Below are 21,732 nucleotides of genomic sequence, written 5' to 3'. Positions count from 1 at the left end.
ATCATCAATTCATAGGTTAAAAAAATATTCTATTTGAGTTGATGTATTGGTTCATAAAGACAAGTAAGTCTTGAAAGGAGTGAATAGAAATGATTGTTACTGTGTTCTTTACTAAGTAGCATGCAGAAATTTGAATAACACAAATGGCCATATGCTCTGTAACATCCTGTGTACAATAAGGTTTTTATTGTCATGCAGGCTGGGTTTTCTTTTGTTCCCTTGGTTGATAACCACTGGTACGCTGAACCCCTGGATTGAACATGGATTCCTCCTTGACCAAAGAGGTGACGAGCTGTCCCAGAACCTGAACCTGATCCTGATACCCCGGTGGAGGAACAACCCCATTCCTCACCTTTATCACTGCCGTGCCGGTAGGACCCTCGAACCGGTGACTTTCAAACCCCGACACAGACTAGATAGTGGGGCAGATAACTGCAAATTACAGGAGAATCGTTCACTTGTGGAAACAAGCACCAAAATTGGCACACATGCTCCTTGGGCATTGCTTTTTTGATAAAAGCCGTTAGCCACCAAAAATTTCATAATGGCGGCCATTTTTCCTTTACTCCCACCATAATGAAACTTAACATGGTGAAAGCAAATATGTATACAAACATTTTATGTATTACAATTTTTATTGACAAACAAATTTAAGTATGAAAATGAGGTGTAATCCTGGTCCAAAAAATGAATGGAGGTCAACGGAAGGTCGAGTTTGGATGGCCAGTGGAACTGCCTGATGAGTCGGATCCACACCAAAATTGTATGCGTTTTAAATTGGACCAGGGTACACCCCTCCAGTGAGTTTTACTGCAGTAAAGTGGAACAAATAAAACTAATGGGGGCAAGTGCTGAGTTGGTAAGGTTGTGCTCTGATTAATTGCAATTGTCATTTGTTTCATTGCTTTAGGATTTCACAGAAAAGTTATGCAGATGCTTGTGGAGATCCGAGACATGTTGAAGGAGCTGAAGGTCATTCAAGCATAGCCGCAGGACACAGCTCTTCCTGACAAGGCTACAACAGTTGAAGAACTTAAAAGTCTTGACGAGTCGCTGAACTCGGTGGAGGAAAGACAAAAACTGGTAGGTTTCATATCTGTTGTGAAGTCTTGCGCAGTGAGAATAATATAATAATGCATTCGGGTTTGCCAAGATCAGATCATGACTTTCAGGACAGGGTGACTGAAAATTTCATGTTGGCAAATTCCCATGTATGTTGGTGCAACATGTACTTGAACACCTCTTCTATAATGAAGCACCAATGATTTGTAGTATCCATACACCATTATCGCATAAAAAGGCAACGAACGCAGGTACCCAAATCCGCATTTTTTAAGGGGACGGACACTCCAACACGAACATGCATCCTATTGAGACCAACTGCTGGGTGTTCATCATGGTACTGATGGTGTCTTTCTTACATGTTTGTGACCCAAAGTAATCTTTTCGTGTTATAGAACACCAAAATGCAAGAAACTTGCAAAATATCAACTGATTTTATGAGTAATTTCACAAAATTTAAAAATTTCATGCCGTGAATAGACTATATCTGCCCCCATTGTTCGTCAGAGTGAAATCTCGCTGCTCTAATTTAGTTGAATATCAAACAACAACCTTTCAGTTTCTCCATTTAAACATTTATTCCTCATTTAACTATGTTCCTTATCAATTGTAGCTTAAGTAACGATTCACAAGAAAATGGGGACGGACGCTACGCCTGATGACATATTCGTACAAAGACCATTTAAACAGTGATCTCAATGGGATTGATGGTGTTTTTCTGCAAGTTTTTGTCCCAAAGCAAGCTTTCAGTGTTTCAAAATGTCAATATTCAAGTAAATTATAAAATATCATTTGATATTGAGTGTCGTTTGCATCGTTGATGAGTATCATCATGTGATCATGTTGTCAACACGGTCAATGAATCATACTAAACGCACCACAGTTAGTTACATGTGTATCTTACTGCCATTAAATCAGTTAATATCAGACAACAATTAATTTTTTTCTCCAGTCGAACCTTTAACCCTTATTTAATTTCCATCATAGCTCATGTAACATCATGTAACAGACCATGCAAAGGAAGGGACAGACACTACACAATTTAACACAAATGCCTTCCTGACACAGAAATAAGCAACGCATTTTGATGAAATTGTGCTTCAACAATAAACAATGATAAATAATGCACCAATTACAACTGGTAATTGAAGGTCAGAGAATAAGAGGGGACGGACACTACTGAGGGACTGACACTACACAGCGACTAATGTGGCCCCGATTTCAAAAATTAGATGGGGAATCATGTTTTCAAACATATTGTTGCTATTCATTAAGCAAAGATGCACATATGAACAACCATAGTTCCCCAATCCTTCTTGATATTACATGTGAATCAGGACAGAACATTCGGGGGACGGACACTACAAATTATTTTACACATTGCACTAATTGAGGGATGAGTGGAGAGTTTTTCGCATTCACCGTATTTGGTGATAAAGACTGGTCATATTTCTATTAATTACAAACAAATGCACATAATAAACCCATAATTCCTATTATATCTTCTTGGAGTGGTTGGAAATGTGACAAATAAACAACATTATTGGGTCTTAAACAAATTTCTGTAACAGCATATTGGTTCGCCAGAGCTGGCGTCATTCGGTCAAATGTGGCTCGATCTTCACAAAACAACCTGCAAAAGAAACTAGAGACATGCTGTTATTAGGCATTATTCAAATAACGTGGCCATAACACATTGGTAATATTTTGTTTAAAACATAAATCATTATCTCTTTGCAATGGAATTCCGTAACATGAAAAATGACCCTTCAATACATTCATTTGTGGCAAATAATTTCCAACAGTTTTGTCGAAATTGGTGACAAACTGATTTTTGTAGTTTAGTTACATGCTAGATTGAAAGCAATATTGGTCACAAAACCTAGACATTGGGTTTCAACACAAATCATTGCTGTAACACTGCCCTTAGGGAAAATATCATCCGATCTTGGCACACCCGATTCCTCTGAGCATTCCTCACTGATTGCATGTGCACTAAGGACGGGATTGATGTAATTTTGTGGTGGTGTATTTTTTCCCTTTTTTTTTTTTTTTTTAAAGTACTGAAGATAAGCACCGAATTTATAACTAGTGTTTGGTCATAGGTGGACTGATATCATTCGGTTGGTGCCAACAAAGCACCGTGGTTCGGTGCCCAATCCTACTGGCAATGTTAAGACTACAACATAATGCATTTTCTCATGTGTACTGTTTGAATCATCTTGTAACACAGTCATGGGGATATACTGAACACTAACCTTGTTTAACACAGATTTTCTCCAATTTCAGATTCAACGCTTGGCAATGGTAGACAGAGGAACGAGTATGGAAACCAATGTCAAATAGGTCATGGACAAGTAAGTTTAAGCGATGCATGTGTAGCAAGCCGTTAGTTCAGCTGTACACTTTCTGTAGAATCAGACCATAGGCCCCGCCTACACAAGCTGTAGCCACCAGGCACTCGCCACCCCACCACAGTTACTTGTGCACATGTGAAATTGTGAAGATAAGGTAAATCAAGCCTTGCACAGATTTGGCGACCAGATACATTTTAAGAATCCATGATTTGCCCTGGAACACTAGATAATTGCTAAGTTAATGTATAATTGTATCCTTATTCCCACAGGTTGATGACGCAAGAAGTCCAGGCGGAGTTCAACTTATGTGGAAGGGGACCTACAAAGAAGCTAGCTTTATATAATGCTGTTTTATATGCGCAGTTTATAGTCATTATTTGCACTGTTTAAAGAATTCTAAAGAGTAAATTTGTGACCTACATTTTTGTGTGCTCAAGCTTTTTTTTTTTCCTTGACTTAAAGGTATAATAGACGATGTTTTAACCAATGACTGGCGTGATGCGAGTCTCAACTATTGGTCCTCTAACATGTCAATCATGCTGGAGAAATGCTTGCGTAACGCCGTCAAGCGTGCTCGTAGGAGCAGCAGAGCCGGTAGGATGGTCTGGCACATGCACGTTTTTCAAAAAGCAAGTAAGAGACATTTGGCTTCGACTTTTTCAAGAAAATCGTCCATTATACCTTTAAGTGTCTGTTCAGTGTTGGAGGTTAATGTTATCCCGACATTGGATTTTGACGTCAACCCATCATTCAAAAAGCCTACATTCAAAATCCAATGTCTATTTAATGTTGGAGGATGTCATCAAACCTACATTCAAAATCCAATGTCTATTTAACGTTGAAAGTTGACTTCAAGCCTATGTTAGGTTTTAACGTAAATCCAACTTTCTATTTGCATCATAATCCAATGGTAATCCAGCGTTGGAAGGCCAACAAATATTCAATGTCTATTTAAAGTTAGAAGTTGACGTCAAGGCTACGTAAGGATTTAACGTAAACCTAACTTTCATTTTCGTATCATAATCCAATGGTAATCCAATGTTGGAAGGCCAACAAGTATTCAATGTCTATTTAACGTTGGAAGTTGACGTCAAGGCTACGTAAGGATTTAACGTAAACCTAACTTTCATTTTCGCATCATAATCCAATGCTAATCCAACGTTGGAAGTCCAACAAATATTCAATGTCTATTTAACGTTGGAAGCTGACGTCAAGGCTACGTAAGGATTTAACGTAAACCTAACTTTCATTTTCGCATCATAATCCAATACTAATCCAACGTTGGAAGTCCAACAAATATTCAATGTCTGTTGAACGTTGGAAGTTGACGTCAAGGCTACGTAAGGATTTAACGTAAACCTAACTTTCATTTTCGTATCATAATCCAATGGTAATCCAACGTTGGAAGTCCAACAAATATTCAATGTCTATTTAACGTTAGAAGTTGATGTCAAGGCTACGTAAGGATTTAACGTAAACCTAACTTTCATTTTCGCATCATAATCCAATGGTAATCCAACGTTGGAAGTCCAACAAATATTCAATGTCTATTTAACGTTGGAAGCTGACGTCAAGGCTACGTAAGGATTTAACGTAAACCTAACTTTCATTTTCGCATCATAATCCAATGCTAATCCAACGTTGGAAGTCCAACAAATATCCAATGTCTATTTAACGTTGGAAGTTGACGTCAAGGCTACGTAAGGATTTAACGTAAACCTAACTTTCATTTTCGCATCATAATCCAATGCTAATCCAACGTTGGAAGTCCAACAAATATTCAATGTCTATCTAACGTTGGAAGTTGACGTCAAGGCTACGTAAGGATTTAACGTAAACCTAACTTTCATTTTCGCATCATAATCCAACGGTAATCCAACGTTGGAAGTCCAACAAATATTCAATGTCTATCTAACCTTGGAAGTTGACGTCAAGGCTACGTAAGGATTTAACGTAAACCTAACTTTCATTTTCGCATCATAATCCAACGGTAATCCAACGTTGGAAGTCCAACAAATATTCAATGTCTATTTAACGTTGGAAGCTGACGTCAAGGCTACGTAAGGATTTAACGTAAACCTAACTTTCATTTTCGCATCATAATCCAATGCTAATCCAACGTTGGAAGTCCAACAAATATCCAATGTCTATTTAACGTTGGAAGTTGACGTCAAGGCTACGTAAGGATTTAACGTAAACCTAACTTTCATTTTCGCATCATAATCCAACGGTAATCCAACGTTGGAAGTCCAACAAATATTCAATGTCTATTTAACGTTGGAAGTTGACGTCAAGGCTACGTAAGGATTTAACGTAAACCTAACTTTCATTTTCGCATCATAATCCAATGGTAATCCAACGTTGGAGTACAACGTTGTTCCAACGTTACATCAACGTCAAGTGCCTGCTGGGTAAGTGGGTGGTCTTTATATTTAAGCCCACAACATTATTTTCCTGCTGTGCTATTTTTGTCATAAAACCACCTTCTATGTATGCATGCAGAGAACAGGATGCTGTCAACACTGAAGCCTCTTCCAAATGTCTTTCTTCATCATTTCGGTCCTCTCAGTGTTTGTTATTTGTGAGAAGAAAAAAAAAGAGTGTCCACATGTGATCCAGATGTTGATGTAATAAATGTACAAGGGCTGTCAGTTTTAGTCAAGGGCAGCTTTTAAGAAGTACAGACATCTATTCACATACATCTATTGTTTTTTTTTTATTATTCTTTTACAAATGTAGAAATGCTTACTATCCATCCATCCATCCATCCATTTTCTGCCGCTTGCTCTATTCGGGGTCACGGGGGGATGGAGACAATCCCAACTACTTCAGGCAAGGGCGGGGTACACATGTCCAAGTACCGGACACATACAACCATTCACACACACTTTCACACCTAGGGGCAATTTTAGGGAGACCAATTAACCTGACATGCATGTTTTTGGACCGTGGGAGGAAGCTGGAGTACCCGGAGGGAACCCACGCGCACACTCTTCTCTTCTTCTTGTACTTGATGTTTCTTACTCAGCTGATTCACGGTTTAAAAAATAGGTGTTATTGTTTTTAAGATGATATACAGCTGTATTGTTCTTTTAATGACTCAGTTTCAATTTTATCTGTGTTCCTGGAATGTATATCATGCATCAAAAACCGGCTCTATTCAAACTACAGTACCTGCAGAGAAATTTAAGCAAAACAGAAACTTTGATCATTGCCCCTGACAATCAGATCCCCCAGATTAGATCCCATCTTGGTTCTCTGGGTTCTTCTGTCAAACCCAGCCTCAGAAACCTTCGGGTTATGTTTGATCACTCCATGTCTTTAGAAGCTCACTCTCATCAGTTGACCAAAAACTCTATCATCTGAGAAATGTCTCTAAGGTCAGAGAAATGTCATCAAAGTCTGACCTTGAACTGATTATTCATGCTTTTATTTCATTCCGTATAAACTATTGTAGTTCTCTTATAACCTGTTTAACATGACTGTTTTTAACAAAGTGCAAACGGCCCAAAACTCTGCAGATCAACTGACAGGCACGTCCAGAACATCCTACATTACCCCCGTTCTGTCCCGCCTTAAATGGCTTCCTGTTCAGTCTTTAGTTTAGATTTTCTGAGTAAGACATGGCTCCTCCTACATCTGCTGAATTGAGATTCTGTCAAATAACTGCAAGATGAATTTGTGTAATGAATCTTTTTACTGCAACAACTCTGATTCATGGGACCAAGTGAAAGGCCACAGTTGTGGTTGAATCCTACAGACCTTGGGAGAGATGACGACTCTGTTTGGGTTTGGTCCCTAATTCATGTTGAGGTGGCTTTTTAAGAGTTCAGCTGATGTTGGAAGAGATGCTGATGACAGACGCAACAATACTTTTCAGTCTAACGTATTATAAACTTTGTCAATTTCTATTTTAAAAAACAATTAAGGCACGAGTGATGTTTGAGTATTTTAGTGAAATGTGTCATGATCTGTTTGCAGTTCAACCCAGTTGCAGAGAGACCAGACCAGAGTTGACGTTTGCACAGGTTTATTGAGAACAGAAAAGATCCTAGAGGGCTGCAGCCAGGAAGCAGCGTTGCAGGTTTGCTCCAGGAGAATCGAGGCGAGGCATGGCGTGAAAATATCCCTTACAGGCTTGGCAGAGGGGAGGAGTCCTTCTGCAGCAGCACAGGAATCTGGGAAAGATAACGATCCGGCAAGGAGCAGGTGGCAGGGAGAGGATAATATAGACAGGCAGAGTGGTTGTCCCCAGGTGAATGATATTAGCAATCAGATGGACCGAGGGAGTCTGAGGCTGCCCACTGCCTGCCTGAGTTCCACATGTGTAACTGTTATGGGGAAAACATTTAAAGACACCTGTTTATGTCAAGTGAGCTTCCTGAAAAGTTCAGTTTTTATCAGTCAGAATTTTATCATATTTTACTTTGTCTGCCATGATTATCAGCATCAGCACTGACAATATGAAACAATTGACCAACCACCACTGGATGAGCAACAGTGTTGGAAGCAAGAGCAGAACAGAGCAGGAGACATTACAGCTGAATCTGGAGATGAAGATCGAGTACAACAAATATGAGGTTCAGCATCTGCGGCCAGTTTTGGATTCAGACCAAGTTAAACCTGAAACAGGATGCAAAGTGGGTCAGTGAAACTAAACTGTGAAGCCACAAACCACACCAAGATGAATGCATGGAAAACCCTGTTGCTCTTAAAAAAAAAGAAATGTCATTGCTTCTTCATTCATAGTTAGCTCATGAGGAAACCTGATTTAAGTTTTAACTGTTTATATTACCTGAAAATACAGCCAAACAGGTAAATAAGAGCATTAATTTTACCTCATTTTGAAGATGAAAGGCTTGAGAGTTTATAATAGGGACAGAAAGTTATTATTGCCAATATCAGGAATTAAAATCACCATTGCTCATGATATTTTTGTATTAACAACATTCTGACATGATGAGTCTAAAATTACAAATGAAAAACTGTCAGTAAATTTTGTGGGTTTATTTAAATGTTTTTTTTAAATTTATTTTTGTCTTGTCTTGTTTTCACATTGAAGTAAATTTAGTCATTAGAAAAGTTGTCAAATCTTGTGGACAATAATCAAATACTAATAATTCAATTAAAAAAAAAAGATTTGTTACAGCCCTACATAATGAGTGGATTGATGTTGGTTTAGTTGTTTTTCTGAATTCAAGTTCCTTTTGCAGACTCTAAAGAAGAAAGGTAATGAACAAGAGGCTGAGAACACGTCAGAAGTTTACAGAGGGAAGAGAGAGATCGATGCAGGACTGCAAGAAAACAGTCAGATGTCAGCAATATTTATGAAGTCAGACTACAACGTTTTGATTTCAACTGTTTGCAGATGTTATGTGTAGTTGCGGTTCATGCTTTATTTCATCTAAAAAAATGTCAGACTTCATTGTACTTTCAGTGTGTCAGTCTTCAGTCTGTTGGTCCCTGATGTCTCTGAGCCTCTTCCACCCCACCTACTGTCCATGTCTGGTGTCACAGTTTGTCTGGGTCTGTCTGCCTCACCTCACATTTCCAGTTACCCTATTATCCTATGCTGTGCTGCTTCTGTATCGTAAATGATTACTTTTTAAATCGAGGAAAAACAAAGAATTGCTTTCATTTTCTAAAAGATCAAAGCCAAACATGTCAGCTGCACCACCAACAGCAACACTCCAGCACTTGTGTCTCTGGCATTGTTGCAGAAGTCACCCTGGCAGCATTTAAAGTCAAGTCCATTTGGATGTGGTACTCCTGGGATGTTGAAGGCTGAGCACATCTGCATGGAAGCACAGCCCTTCATTGTCCCCATCAGTCCTGCTGAGTTTAGACAATGAAAGAGAGGACACAGTTTTTGTGAGATTCAAATTTGATGACAAAAACTAGCGTTCCTTTGAGCAGAGGTATTTCCTCTGGAGCCCAGAGGCAGACAGCTGGTGTAACAGTCCTACCTGTCGCTGAGATGCAGTGATCCTCGTTTCCCAAGCAGTTCAACGTCTCAGTGCACTGTTCTCCGTCACAAGAGAAGCATTTTTTGCCATTTGGATTAGAGTGGTTGGTATCTGAGAAACAGGACATTCAAGAAGAGAGGAGGTACATTTCATGATAACTTTTTGGATGCAGGCTGTCTGCTGATGTTGATTTTCATCTTGATCTTGATGATGTTGATCATACTGGACCCCTTCATTAGGTTACCTTTATTCTTTGGAGGAAATTTTTCTTTGTTTGTTTGTGGGGTTTTTCTGATTAAATCACAGCAGGTGACAAACAGGATGAGGATGCACCAAGAGGTGAGCTACATTCACTTGAGCAGCATGTCAAGTTCTTCAGTGCAAAATATATTTCCACTGACAGCCACATACAGTACAATTCCTCAAAGGCAAACGACAGACCAAGCATCATTCCATCTCTCAAAGTTCATGTGGATAGTTTAATACTTCATCGTCTTTCCTCCATGGCTGTTTGTATTTGTGTTTATTTCATCCTCCTTTGTGGTTTTCTATGTTTAAAATTAATAATGGGACATCTTTAGTGTGCAAATATTAAGAAATACAAAAGTGAAATAGAAGGACAGACCAGGAGTGGACAAGTGCTCGACATTAACTATAGGTGTAAATTAGGGGTCTCCAACCTGCAGCTCTGTCGCCACATGTGACTCTTTAGTCTTTAGTCCCTCTGTCGTGGCTCCATGAAGCTTTCAAAACGTTACATGAATAAATATTTAACTTATTTCTATCATAGTAACACACCCCAGTACGATTCAGAATGATTAAACGCTTTTGCGACAAAAAGGATTTAAAAAAGGTACAAGTAAAAATGGAAAAATAACTAAACCACAAGAAATAGGAAAAAAATGATAGAACAGCTTAACAAGCCTGAAATGTCTCAAATTTCTAAAAGAAAATTAAATATGATAGGAAGAAAACATGAAAATGGCTTAAAAAGAGAACAGCTAAAATTTCAAAATTGTAAACAGGAAAAGCTTAGAAAAAGGGAGCAAAACTATTAAAATCAGGTACAAAAAAATAGGTTCTTCTGACCTGTAGATCTGACCTGTAGATAAACATAAATGCATAATAAGATATGGTGACGGCAGGGCGTGGCTGAGCTTGGGTGCGGGGTGGAGAGAGTCGGGTGATCAGCTCGTGGAGAGGTGTGTGGGAAGGGATCATTATGTTCAGCTGTGGGAGATTATTGATTGTCCCTTCCTTCTCTCCTCCTGGGGCTAAAAAGAGCACAGACGGTGGTCTGCATGCTGTCGGACTGACAGCTTTTAGACGTTGACTGGAGTGGCCGAGGAGGCTACCCCCTTTTGTTTTGGATTGTTGCATTTTAATTTCAAATAAAAGCCATGGAAACCATGACCAGGCTGGTGTCCTCCCTATGGCCGAACCCACGGGCAGGCTGCCTGTCACATTGGTTCCCAACGTGGGCTTGCAGGGCTGGTGAAGACACTGGCCGAATTGAGGACGGAGGTGGCACGTGTACGGCTGGAGCAGGCAGTGGAAAGTCGGCAGCTTCGGTCCTCGCTCGCCAAGCAGACACGGAAGTGGACCGAGGTGCTAGAGCGTCTGCAGTCTTAGGTGTAGAGAGCACAGGGGGGCTACCGCCAACCAGGTCCCGGAGGGCCCACCTCCTCATTCTGCTGAGGAGGATCACTAGGTGGTCCAGCCATGGAATGAGACAGAGAGTCCCGCTCCAAGCTTGGGTGCACCGACCCGGCTCCACGCAGGAGGGCACGGCACACAGGGGAGCAGTGGCAGACTGGGATACAGCGTCCGGTTCCCATGAGCATCACACTGGTGTTGTCCCCACCAGTCCCAGTGCCACTGCAGGAGGGAACAGCAGGCTGGGGAGCAGCGGCAGCTGGCGGAGTGTCCCAACGGACCGGGGACTGCAACAGTGAGGACGAGCCATGCAGCTGAACTGAATGGGTCCATGAGGATGATGTCAGTGGCGGCTCGCCGCTCAGCTGCTCCGGGGGGGTTCCTGGGTGTCGACAGAGGTGAAGGTACACATTACAGCGGCTCCGGGGGGGTTCCCAGGTATCCACGGAGGTGAAGGTATGCCGCACAGTTGCTCCAGGAGAGATCCGGGCTTCAACGACTGCGAGCGTTCACTGCACAGCTTTGCCGAAGAGGACAATGACGACGAAGATGTCGAAGGTGGCGGCCTGCCTCACAGCTTCATCGAGGGGCTTGACAACAATGATGGTAATGGCCTCCTGATGTCCACACTGGGGTCCTGCCTTGCCTGCCTTCCAGGGGGGCCCTGTGGTGGGGAAGTCACCCCGGTGGCTGTCCCCCTGAGATACCCTTCCTCTAAACCTCCCTCCCTCTGTCCTGCAGGCTGATACGGAGAACTGGGGGCTGTTTTGTCCCAGAGTACTGCCTCCTGGGATGTCCATTCACCCTCTGGTCGGGCTGCGCTCCTCGCCAATGGCTTCACCACATGAACAGTGCCGATGTCCGGATCACCCGGCAGCATCTGACTTTGCAGCCTTTTAGGTCCCGGTGGTCCACAGACCGGGGGTGTGGATGGCTTCTCTCCTCCCGCCCGCAGGAGAGGATGGCTGGGTGTCAGGCAGGCCGGATGGCTTCCGGCTTGAGTTGGGCGGTGGGGGTATGTGGCGACCCTTCCTCCTCCTCTCCCAGGGCTTTGAAAGAGCAGCTTCAAGGGAGAACCATGAGAAAGAGTTTCTGGCCCGGGCTGAGTGGTGGACAGCCGAGGAGCAGAGAACAGCAGGCCGACGGCCTGCGAGCGTCCTCTGACTGTCAGGCAGCCCGGTTTGTGGTTGCTGCTGGGAGAGAGGCTGAGGAGACTCCCCTGGCAGTGTGCTTTTTGTGTTTTGGATTTTGTATTTTGATTTTCAAAAAAATAAAAAGTCGTGGAAACCTTCACCAGGCTGACATCATACTTGCGGCCGGACCCACGGACAGACACAATTTTTTGTATGTGAATCAAAACTATATATGAAACTTCATAAGCTGCATTAGCCCTTTTTTAAAGGTTAAATGTGGTTTGTGGCTCCAGACCAACTTGACTCGGTGAAAAGGGGCTCTTTTGGTCTTAAAGATACAGACCCTTGGTATAATTAAAAAAAACAAATCGACATGCACATAAAGAAATTCTGAAGAACAAAATTCCCAGAGGTAATTATGGCTCTTCAAGCAGAATATTTTTAAACATGATTGGCAGGAGTTTTTTTTTTTGTCCAGTAGAGCATATTAATGAATCATGACGCATTTCTGGATATGTTTTGACATTTTACAAACCACATTGTGCATTAAAGCTGCAGAGGCAGATAAAAAGACTGGCGGTGAACAATGATTTTTGAAAAAGCATGTAAAAATATGAACAGGCTTGATAGAGAATTAATCAAAAAGCTAATCAATAGAAAATCATTTATTCATTCAGACTGCTGTTCATGCAAGAAAATTCAATGGATATATCTGTCAATCAGAAATTAAAAGAAGGCATTTATAAATTACCAGCGGCAAGTTGATTGTTGCAGAAGTCGGTGGAGCAGCATTTGGTGGTCAAAACAGTTCTGATAGGTCCATAGTTGACTGAACCCTGAATACACTGTTCGCGTGGAGAACAGCTTTTTATGTTAAATTCACTGATTTTATGGTCACCTGCAATACAAACAATAGGAAATATGAACTGGGTTTGTTTGTGCAGAAAAAAAGACAATGATTTTAAAAATTGTACCTGAGTCAGCAGTAATCCTCATAGCAGCACACAGATAACCTGGACTGCATTCTTGTGTTTTGCAGGCTTCGTCTAATCCCGATGCACATTCGTGGCATTTCAGGGAACAGACTAAGATAACAAACAGCAGTTAGGTGAAAATAGTCATCCAGAAGCATATCATACCAACACATTACATCTAGCATTGGGGGAAAAAAAAAAAAAAAAAAAAATTGTGAAAATTTGCAAAACATCTGCAGATGAGTGGAACAAAAGGTCAAACGCAAAACTTGTAAAGCTCTTTTTAGAAAAACAGATCGCAGAACAGGAACTTACCTCCAGGAAGAAACACAATCCAAAGGATAAGTGAAAACAGATACATTCTGTGAAGGTGGGAGCAGCTGAGCGATTGAGGTTTAAGTGGAGTCCCTCAATGGGCTGTCTTTACATTCACACAACTCCCTCTCTCCTCAAGCAAAGCAACAGGCACAGATAACATGCTGGAAAAGCCACGCCTCTCACCACAAGTAGATATTAGAACATTCATCTAAACTTTTAAAATCTGGACAAACCTAATCCAAACCCTGAACAATGGATGGAGTGAGAGGTTTTACTCCCCTCAACTACATGTCAACATCACAGGATTAGAAACAGACATCATGAAACTCATCCAACCTCAGAAAAGAGAGAGCAGAGTGTAACATGAAGACAAAATGAGGCGGGTGCTGTTATCACCCCTGGTAGTGCCCACCCAGCAATTCATAGAAGGAGTTGGTTTTCTAACTTCTGAGGAGGAAACGGAACCTCTCTTATCATCCAAAACTTAATGAGCTCAAGGTCAGCTTTATTTCTTTTTTTTTCACACGAGTTAAAAGAGAGAAAACTGGAAGAATACTGAGAGGCATGATTATATGCAGTACTTAGACACAGGTTTTATTCCCTGTCTGTTCAAATGTCGAAGTGTCCTTGAGCAAGACACTGAACCTCAAACTGCTGCCACTGGATGGCCAAGGCACTGTAGAAAGCACTTCAGGGATTGCTCAAGCGGTGGGAAAGCGCTTTGTAAGTAACATCCATTCGCCATTTACGTATTTGAGGAGCAAGCCAATGAATAAAATGACATGAGACACAAAAAGGAATGTGAAATTAGAAAACGGACAGGCCTTTTTTCTGAATTGACATAACATTTAATTCTACTTTGCAGCTATCAACAGCTGGATGGGTGGTCAGTACTGCAGTGGTTTTTGTTGAGCCTTGTTTTTTTTTGTTTTTTTTTGTTGTTGTTACTTTATATATTTTGAATAAAGGTATTACTGTGACCCCACAAAACAGTAGATCAAATATAGGTTCCCACTGAGCAAAAAGACGTTGAATCAACATCTTTTTAAGGTCATTGTTGGACGTCCCAGCAACGTCCCCACAAGGTGCAGAATGTAACGCCAGATGACGTCTTTTTTTTTTATACGTAATTTCGACGTCGGGTATTAACGTCACCAGGACCTTCAGACAAGGGCCAAAAAAAGAGGGGAAAATATAATTTAAATTGACCAAAACCTAATCTCTGGGTTTGCAGCCCGACTTCGCGGCATATTCTTTCCGTTATTTCAGCAGTTTATTACAGACGGGTGACACTCGAGATTCGAACTTGTGACTTACTGTTCAGCCTTACCAGTTGAGCTATTAGTTTATTGAGTAAACCATCTGTAAACGGGAGGGTGACCACTATTTTGCGGAATACTACTTATCCTAAAATAAAGTGGTGGTTTTAAAAATGTTTGTGTTTCTCCAAAGTTCACAATTTGATGAAATTACGTACTAAATTTAACCGCTTGGGCCGCTCTTTTGTTAGACATAATTCTATCTTTACGAGACAATGAAAACAAACAGACTCAAAGAAAAATAAATACAAGGCGGGGTTACCATTCACACAAACACTTTTCCAATGGTAAATTATCAACGCTGTCTGGATGTTGAAATAACGTTGTTTTTCAACTGACATATTTCAGGAAAATTTTTATCAGTCATGATTTTAAAAATACTGACGAGTATATACATCTGAAGAATGTTGATATTTCAATGTTGAATCCACAGTGAGTTTACGACACAACTTCAACAATTATCAACGTTGTTTTGAGTCCTAGGTTATTTTCCTATTACTTCATTTGAATCAATCACCAGCAGATGCTAACTCGAAATGCGTAAAGACGGCACCAACCTCCTGACAAGCCAAGGTACAGCAAAATTCACAGGTACAGGAAACTACGATCACAATCCAATTCTTTTTAAACAGATTTTATTGCAAAAACTTCACAGTACTCAAAGTACAGACCAGTGACGAATCTGCAGCAACTCTTCCTCCATCCGCTGTCCCAGCATGCTATGGTGCTGACTGCCCTCAAAAGGGACTGTGACCGGCCAGTCCAAGGTGGCTCCAGACTACCGTCGGTCCACAAAACAGGAATCAGGGTTCCCCGACAACCGCTGGACCAGCGATTAAGGGAAAAACACTTAATTAAAGCCGCAAGCGGCATTGGACGGGACCTCGCCCTCTGGCAAGGTGGCCCGACTGAGGTCGTCCTTGTACATTGATGACCGAAGTACATGTCACTGGGAACCTTGCTCCTCCATAGACTTCCAGCACTCTGTCACCGAACATGGAGTTGTTAGTATGTCCCATCCACTAACATGTAGCTGTTAGCATCTGTCACCCACTAACATGGAGTTATTAGCATCTCCAATCCATTAACATGTAGATATTAGCATCTGTCATACACTAACATGAAGGTGTTAGCATCTCTCATCCGCTGACATGTAGCTGTTAGCATCTCTCATACACTAACATTTAGCTGTTAGCACTGATGTCTCAGTCATTGGGAATGTTGCCAGTACATAAACATTCATTTTCATGACTTGACCTAATTTTCTGTTGTAATTGGGCTTTTAATTTGAAGGAATTTTAGGCTTTTATTTTGGAAAGGCAGTACACGCTGTCATAATCACCGGCTAACTCCTTGGTACTCCATAAACATACATTTTCATGACTCTACCTCATTTTCTGTTGTGAATGGGCCTTTGTTTTGAATTAATTCTTTGCTTTTATTTTGGAAAGGTAGTACATGCAACTCCGGTTTTTGGAGACCTGGACATTATTTATAGGTGTGTACATGCTCATTTATTCACTCAGACAGACATCGTGCAGCTCGGAGTCCTTCAGAAGTTATTTAGATCCAACCGATTCAGCAGGGGCCACGGCAATGGAGCTTCCCGCACTGCAGCTCCATTGCCGTGGCCCCCGCTGAATCGGTTGGATCTGAATAACTTCTGAAGGACTCAAAGAGTGACTTTTTACATCACTGAAACTCTGAAAGAAGGATGAATTTGTTGTAAAGAAGGTTGAATACTATGTTTTTGGCCTTCAGAGACCTATATGACATGACTGAAAAATAACATCATATGTACCCTTTAATGACAGCTGCTGTCGACTGCACTGCATGCCCATATATGGTCAGTAGTGGACTTCCTGTTGGATTTAGGTTATTGGTGTCAATGGGTGATTTTTAGATCTCGATGAGATGAACACATGAGCAATTGGTTTTATCTCTCTACGACATTCCTACAGACTGCAGCGGCCATTTTTTTCCAAAAATGTGACTTTTACTTTGAAGGGCATATAAAATCCACACCGTGTGACTTTTGACAAAGCTTGAAACATCGTTTGTAAAGAAGCTTCTCCTCTTTCATGCCGCATTACTTTGACGTCTCTACGACAAACGGTCTCGGATAAGATAATTTTTAAATGAGGAGTGATTTTTACTTTGAAAGGGAAATAGCGGACTTCCTGTTGGATTTAGGTTATTAATGTCAATGAGAGATTTTTAGATCTCCATGAGACGAACACGTGAGCAATTGGTTTGATCTGTCTACGACATTCCCACGGGATGTTGCATAGGAATTTTTTTTTTTTACCAAATTTTACACTGAAAGGAAAATGTCGGACTTCCTGTGCAATTTAGGACATTTTTGTCAATGAGAGATTTTTAGATCACGATGAGACGAATGCATCCATGTCAATTTGATCTCTCTACGACATTCGTGCGGGTAGCAACGTCCATTTCAGTGCTTCAAGTGGGTTTTCAGACTCAAACTTTAAGGGTTAATAAAATCCACACCGTGAGACTTTTGACAAAGTTTTTAACAACTTTGGAAGAGGAACTTGTCCTTTACATTTCACGCCACTCTGACATCTCTACGACAAGTGGTCTCAGAGCAGATAATTTTTAAATGAGGAGTGATTTTCTGAAAATTTTTATCTTGAAAGGGAAATAGCGGACTTCCTGTTAGATTTAGGTATAGGTATTCCTCTTGGGCATGTTTGGATCTCGATGAGACGAACGCATGAGCATTGGTTTGATCTCTGTACAACATTCCTACGGACCGTGGCGGCTATTTTACTGTTTCTAGGTGGCGCTAGAGAGCAGATGGGGTTATAGTGTTAATTTTTCCACTTTTGAAAATTTTATGATTGTCTGGATGTGCCTGCCAAATTTGGTAAGAAGACGTTCATGTTTAGTGGGTCAAATTTGACGTCGAATACAGCAACTTTTGGCTATTACATTGATCGGGAAATACTGGACTTCCTGTTGGATATAGGTCATCGTGGACAAATCGTAATTGTTAGACCTCGAGCAGACGAACGCATGGGCGGTACTTTGATCTGTCTAAGACATTCGCACTGGCCGTGGCGGAGATTTTAGTGTTTCTGGGTTGCGCGAGTTCCTAGGTGGCGCTAGAGAGCAGTTGGGGTTAATTTTTTTATTTTATCAAATGTTTCGCCTGTCCGAATGTGCCTGCCAAATTTGGTGAGTTTTCATGCATGTTTAGGTGGTCAAATTAGCGTTTTAATACGCGGTCAGTAAAATAATAATAATAATTAAAGCCGCAAGCGGCATTGGACGGGACCTCGCCCTCTGGCAAGGTGGCCCGACTGAGGTCGTCCTCGTACATTGATGACCGAAGGCCAGGTCACTGGGAACCTTGCTCCTCCATAAACAACCATTTTCATGACTTGACCTCATTTTCTGTTGTAAATGAGCTTTTATTTTGAAGGAATTTTGGGCTTGTATTTTGGAAACGTAGTACATGCTTCCACTAACAATGTGTAAACCGAAATTATGAAGCTGCTTTGTTAAAAATGTAATTTTTTGCAAAAATGTGACTTTTATTTTGAAGGGGTGTGAGGCTTTTATTTTGATAGTCATGTGTGCTCCACTTTAGCAAACACCAATATATCCTATTGCTCCTTCACAAACATCCATTTACATGACTTGACCTCATTATCTTGTAAATGGGCTTTTATTTTGAAGGAATTATGACTTTCTATTTTGGAAATGTAGTACATGCTTCCACTAATACTGTTTAACCTGAAATTAGGAAGCTGCTTTGTTAAAAATGTCATTTTAAATAAAAAGTGACTTTTATTTTGAAGGGCTGTGATGCTTTTATTTTGATAGTCATGTGTGCGCCAGTTTAGGTGACACCAATATATCCATCTTGCTCCTCCATAAACATCCATTTTCATGACTTGACCTCATTATCTGTTGTGAACGTGCTTTTGTTTTGAAGGAATTTTGACCTTATGATTTTAGAAACGAAGTACATGCTTCCACTAATACTGTTTACCCCGAAATTATGAAGCTGCTTTTTTAAAAATGTCATTTTTTGCAAAAATGTGACTTTTAGTTTGAATGGGGTCTGAGGCTTTTATTTTGATAGTCATGTGTGCTCCACCAATATATCCATTTGAGTGTCAGAGTAGCGTTATTCCATACATCCCATTGTCTGTGCATCCACGTATCCATCCATCCATCACTTATCCACCTGCTTAAAGACTGATTTCAGGTGTATGGTGTGTATCAGGTGATATTTCTGCAGGGTGACAGCTGTTTGGACCATTCCCAATGTGTTTCAAGTGTTGCTTCCTCAGTGGCTTGCTGCTGCAGGGGCACTGTTGCTTCAGTCATGTGTGATTTGTGGTCACGGTGCGCCATCTACTGTGGAAAGCAGGTACAACATGCAGAATGTTTTACAGCAGGTCCCAGATCAGTGGGGCCAGCTGCTATGCCCATATATGCCTTAAGTAGGTCAAGAGGTTAGATTTAGGTATGGGTATATCTCTGGGTAAATTGTAGATCTCGATGAGACGAATTCATCCATGTTAATTTTATTTCTCTGCGACATTCGTGCGGGTCGCAGTGTTCACTGTAGTGTTTGAAGTGCGTTTTCAGACTTCAAACTTTAAGGGTTAACAGCATCCACACCGTGAGACTTTTGAAAAAGTTTTGAACATCGTCGGAAGAGAAACTTGTCCTCTATTATTTGGCGCCACTCTGATGTCTCTACGACAAGCGGTCTCAGAGGAGATAATTTTTAAATGAGGAGTGATTTTTACTTTGAAAGGCGAAATAGCGGACTTCCTGTTGGATTTAGGTGAATGGTGTCAATGGGAGATTTTTAGATCTCCCCGAGACGAACGCGTGAACAATTGGTTTTATCTCTCTATGACATTCCTGTGGGCCGTAGCGACCATTTCTTGAAAAATGGTACTTTTATTTTGAAGGGCTGATAAAATCCACACCGTGTGACTTTTGAAAAAGTTGTTCACATCTTTTGCAGAGAAACTTCTCCTCTATCAGGCCGCATTACTTTGACGTCTCTACGACAAACGGTCTCGGACCAGATAATTTTTAAATGAGGAGTGATTTTTACTTTGAAAGGGAAATAGCGGACTTCCTGTAGGATTTAGGTAATGCATGTCAATGGATGATTTTTAGATCTTGATAAGACAAACATATGAGCAATTGGTTTGATCTCTCTACGACATTCCTACAGGCAGTTGCGACCGCTTTATTAAAAATGTGACTTTTATTTTGAAAGGGAAATAACGGACTTCCTGTTGGATTTTGGTTTTCGGTGTCAATTGGTCATTTTTAGATCTCTGTGAGACTAACGCATGACCATTGGTTTTATCTCTCTCCGGCTTTTCTTTGGGCCGTAGCGACCATTGTAGTGTTTCAAGTGGGTTTTAAGACTTTTAGCTTTAAGGGTTAACAGCATCCACACCATGAGACTTTTGAAAAAGTTTTTAACAATATCGGAAGAGAAACTTGTCCTCTATTATTTCACGCCACTCTGACGTCTCTACGACAAACGGTCTCGGAGGAGATAATTTTTAAATGAGGAGTGATTTTTTACTTTGAAAGGGAAATAGCGGACTTCCTGTTGGATTTAGGTCTTTTTTGTCAATGAGAGATTTGTAGACCTCGACGAGATGAATGTGTGAATAATTGGTTTGATCTCTCTACAACATTCCTATTGGCCATGGCGACCCTTTTTTCAAAAATGTGAGTTTTATTTTGAAGGGCTAATAAAATCCAAACCGTGTGACTTTTGAAAAAGTTGATCACATCCTTTGTAGAGACACTTCTCCTCTATCAGAGCGCACTACTCTGACATCTCTACAATAAATGGTGTTGTAAAAAAGCTGTGTGAAGCTTTTACTTTGAAAGGTAATTGGCGGACTTCCTGTTGGATTTAGGTCAAGGGTGTCAATGGATGAGTTTTAGATCCTAATGAGTTGAACATGTCAGCAATTGGTTTTATCTCTCTACGACATTCCTACTTGACAGGGGTGCAGATTTTACTGTCTATTGGTTGCACGATTTTGTGGGTGCTAGTTTGTAGGTGGCGCTAGAGAGCACATGGGGTTAAGTTTTTCATTTTATCAAATGGACCACCGGTCCGGATGTGCGTGCCAAATTTGATGAGTTTTCGTGCATGTTTAGGGGGTCAAATTAGTGCTCGAGTGCGACAGTAAAATAATAATAATAATAATAATAATAATAATAATAAGAAACAAACGAACGAAGAACAATAGAGGCCTTGCCCTCAGGCAAGGTGGCCTCAGTTGAGGCCACCTCGCCCTCGGGCTCGGTCCCTAATTAAAGCCGCAAGCGGCATTGGACGGGACCTCGCCCTCTGGCAAGGTGGCCCGACTGAGGTCGTCCTCGTACCTTGATGACCGAAGTCCAAGTCACTGGGAACCTTGCTCCTCCATAGACTTACAGCACCCTCTCACCCACTAACATGGAGTTGTTAGCATCCTCCATCCACTGACGTGGAGCTTTTAGCATCTGTCATCCGCTAACATGTAGCTGTTAGCATCACCCATCTGCTAACAGGTAGCTGTTAGCATCTCTCATCCGCTAGCAAGTAGCTGTTAGCATCTCCCATCCACTCACATGTAGCTGTTAGCATCTCCCTTCCGCTAACATGTAGCTGTTAGCATCTGTCATCCGCTAGCATGTAGCTGTTAGCATCTCCCATCCGCTAGCATGTAGCTGTTAGCATCTTCCATCCGCTAGCATATAGCTGTTAGCATCTCGTATCTCTCACCCGCTAGCATGTAGCTGTTAGCATCTCTGACCCGCTAGCATGTAGCTGTTAGCATCTTCCATCCGCTCACATGTAGCTGTTAGCATCTCCCATCCGCTAACATGTAGCTGTTAGCATCTCCCATCCGCTAGCATGTAGCTGTTAGCATCTTCCA

General features: G+C 41.2%; 1 protein-coding gene and 1 long non-coding RNA gene across 2 annotated transcripts in view; one reads left to right on the top strand and one right to left on the bottom strand.

The window, feature by feature from the left end:
• Positions 1-21,732, bottom strand: part of plex9.1 (PML-like exon 9.1) — a 967,154-nt gene that overhangs the window by 127,014 nt on the left and 818,408 nt on the right. The gene's annotated exons all lie outside the window — the stretch shown is intronic.
• Positions 810-3,842, top strand: LOC115397337 (uncharacterized). Its single transcript, XR_003932459.1, has 3 exons — positions 810-1,083; positions 3,352-3,419; positions 3,689-3,842. It is a non-coding gene; the product is annotated as an uncharacterized LOC115397337 (long non-coding RNA).

The sequence above is a fragment of the Salarias fasciatus genome, chromosome 11, assembly GCF_902148845.1.
Source record: "Salarias fasciatus chromosome 11, fSalaFa1.1, whole genome shotgun sequence".
NCBI lineage: Eukaryota > Metazoa > Chordata > Actinopteri > Blenniiformes > Blenniidae > Salarias > Salarias fasciatus.
This window is presented reverse-complemented; position numbering and strand designations above follow the sequence as displayed.